We start from the raw sequence: 3,854 nt of genomic DNA, 5'->3' as shown, positions 1-3,854 counted from the left end.
CCCCCGCAAAGTTGGAGTGTGTAACAGCAAATTTGGTCAAAGTTTGTATGTGTTTTGAAACCTTTTCCCAAATAGAAATTAGTAGAAGATACTATCAAAAACAATGGACGCCCTAAACCCTGAGCAATTGCGATGGAGACTTAGCAGCAGGCATGTCTGCGCACATCTCTCCCCGACCTTTGGTTGTGGGAGAGACAAACCCTAATCCTAATCAACAAACATCCTTTGCTACTCGATTAACCACAAATCAAGTTGTCCAAAATTTGACAAAAATTCAGTTGAAACAAATTCAATATGTACATGGAGAGCCTACGATTCAATTCACAAAGGGAGAACGACAGGTTTTTGCACAGGAAGAAGGATTACATCAAACTATAATTATTAAGTTCTCATCCAATACACTAGAAGCGAAGGATTTGCGAAAAGTTTTACCTAAACACTTGGGCATCAAAGGAAACTGTTTAGTTGATTTACTTTCTCGTAGACATATTCTGCTAAGGATAGACCAATATGAAGATCATGTGGTTGCTCTATCAAAATCGGTAAGCTTTTTGTCTTTCTTTGGAGATCAACAACTTTATAGGGTATTTCCTTGGACAATAGATTTCAATTCAAAAGAAGAAACTCCAATGGCCGCGGTGTGGATTTCGTTACCTCGATTATCACCAGATTTATTTTGCCAAGAGATCCTTGTTGTCGATGGCATCAGCGGTTGGAAGGCCAATAGCTATCGACAAGGCAACACAAGACAAAACAAGGCCTAACACTGCTAGGGTGAAGGTGATACTCAAGCTGCCTAAGAGGATGCGTCTCCAGTATTTGGACAAGCAGTCCGGTAAAATTCAAGAGGTTTTTCAGGAATTTATTTATGATAATTTACTTTTATATTGTTACCATTGTAAGCATCAAGGTCATGACGAAAACACTTGTCGATTGATTTTGAAAAAGAATCAAGATAAAAATCACAAAGATGATGGAATGCTTGGAGATGAACAATTCAATTGTGAAAAATTTCAAGGTGATTTGAGACAAATTATAAATGAGAAGAGGGGACTAGCAAACATAGATCAAAGTATTGATGATAATACTCGAGTTACAGATGCAAATAATAATGAAATAGCAATGGTGGAAGCCATTAAAAATAATGGAGATCGAGTAGTTGATACTTGTGTTCAAGATGATACTTTGGTTTTGGGTGCAAAGGATGGTGTTACTAGTGATTCGGTGGTTCCTGTGATTAATTTGGAGTCTGATCTAACTTTGAATCCTAAACTACCTACTGCTGGTGTTTTATCTAGGAAAGATCCTAGTTTAGCTACGATTGAAGATTCTGGCCAAGCTAATAAGGTGCAGCAATGTGAAAAGAATTTGGATCAAATTGTCGAATCTGGTGGTACAAGTGATCATGACTTCACTTTGAAGGACAATGATGAGGGAGGCTGGACTGAAGTACCAAGCAAAACATTTTCTCCAGGTAACACCAAACTACAACAACTAGATTGCACTAACCCACCATGCAAAGAGCAAATGATAAATTGTGAAAATGAAAGTATTGTGTGCTCTAACAACTTTGATGCCCTAATGATCAATTCTGATCAAGAGCTCAATGTTTTGTCCACTCCAATTCTTCAAGTTTCTAATCCAGAAACTACTAGAATAATCAAAGAGTCACATGCCACAATGTTGAATAAAGAAAACCCAATGATCAAACCACTTATACAGTCAATCTCCAAAGGGAATGATAAGAGTTTGGTGTAGGAAACGAGTGATTATAGATGGGCAGATTTAGTTGAGGAAGAGGAGCATGCACCTGCAAGGAGTAAGTTAAGTCCTCAAGAACCCATATTTGTGCCTTCAAGTAAGGCAAATCCATCTATGACAGTGACAATTTATAAGTCCAAAAAGATCTTGATCATTACCACCAAGGTATTGGAAAAAAAGCCATGAGCCAGAAGCTGAAGTTTCAAGACTTAGTCCAACTACAACTTATGATAGTGACTTATGCAGTGAAATGTTTGACGAGGATGATATGCTAGACGTATTATTTGATAAGGTAGCCAAGGATGTAGATCTCTCACCTAGGCAACAAAGAAGTGGAAGCAACAAAAACAAAAAGAAGACACATGAAAGGCAACATAGTTGAGATGGTAAGGTGACTGAAGAATTTATTTCAAGGCACCTACCAATGCGACTAGCAAAGCAAAATCATATGACAGTTTCAACAACAACACGATCCAGTAAATCCAAAAAGAAGTGATGAACTATCAAGTTTTGTTGGACATATTTGACGAAGAAGACAAGAGGGAAATACTTCATGTTACTTTACACGGGCAATCCATCTCTTTTAATTCTTACATATATAAAATGAAGTTTGAGGTTGATAACCTACCTTTATTCTTAGATTTTATATTTTTGCATTACTTAAGCATCCTCATTTGTAGTATCATCACAGAGTGTATTATAAACTCTATGATGATCATAGAATATCTAGTTTTCTCTAGCTTTTATTTTCTTCATACTTGTAAATTAGTAGAGGTTCGTTACCTCATTAAGATTAATAAGGTAAGGCCTAGCCCTCCTTGCTTGTACTTTTCTCTTTGAGATCCTTTTCTCTTTATTAATAAAACTAGCCCTAGGCACACCTTGCCTAGCGGAATTGCTTAAAAAAAATAAAATTAGTAGAAGATATTTTTTTTCTCCTTTTGCAAATTTTAAAAAAAATTGTAACTAAATTATGACTCTTTTTAAAATTGTTTTAAAATTAAAATATTGAAGAATTGAAACATACCTCAATGATACCACGACAGTATGTAGATATACCGTAATGGTATCATGGATGACTGAGTAATCTCATTGAAGGATTGAAGCAAACCTCAACGAAAATACTGCTCAGTTACTCGTTGATAGTATATTATATTTGATTGTATCAAGAAGGAAGAAGCAGTCCTTCAATGAAGACACTGCTCAATTACTCTTGGATGCCGATTGTGTTGATCAAGGAGAAAGGTTAATTAGACTAATAAGCTGAGTATATACCGCTGGCATTCTGCTATAACAGTATGATTACTAGCTGGTTAGGTAGTTAACTAGTTAGTTAGGTATAGTTAGTCTATAAATAATAGTTAGTACACAAGATGTAAACTACTATGTATTCATTCTTCTCAATCAATACAAACAAGCACTTATTTACTCTCTATGTGTTAGTTCTAGACTTCTAGTAATGACCTAAAAGATCTCATATTCACTCTCCAATAATGGTGAATTTTATCAATACTATCAGACTATATTTATAGTATATAAATATAGTCTGATGGCATCAAAGAGAAAAAAAAAAGTAAATGGTGACATCGGCATGGTGTTAACGCATGAATCAATATATGTCATTTTAAAAAAATATATGAAAATAATAAGGTATTTAAGGGTAAATTAAATATTTTACTTTTTTGGGATATAAGTAATTTTTTTTTTTATATAGTATAATTTTTCAACTGATCAATTTGGGAGTTGAGCCTGGAGGGGGTTTTGATAAGCCAAAATATAGTTCTTGAAAAGCATTGAGGTGACTTTGTTTGTGTGTGTGTTTTCCATTCACCCAATATTTAGTGTCTGGTATTTTCTTTGGATACTATTTAGATTCATGTTGTATAAACTTAGTTAGAGGAACCCTAGCAAAGATCTTTTTCACTTTCAAACTCAAATTCGAGATATCTAGTATTATATTTACAAAGACTTGATGCATATTTTGCCTTGTCAATAACAAATTATTGCATAAAAAACACTTGTATAGATTAATATTGTAACATCCGACAATTTGAAATAACTTTGAAAAAGCTTGAAATTGGAAATAGCCATTT

Source organism: Solanum stenotomum, chromosome 5 (genome assembly GCF_019186545.1).
Source record: "Solanum stenotomum isolate F172 chromosome 5, ASM1918654v1, whole genome shotgun sequence".
Lineage (NCBI taxonomy): Eukaryota > Viridiplantae > Streptophyta > Magnoliopsida > Solanales > Solanaceae > Solanum > Solanum stenotomum.
This window is presented reverse-complemented; position numbering follows the sequence as displayed.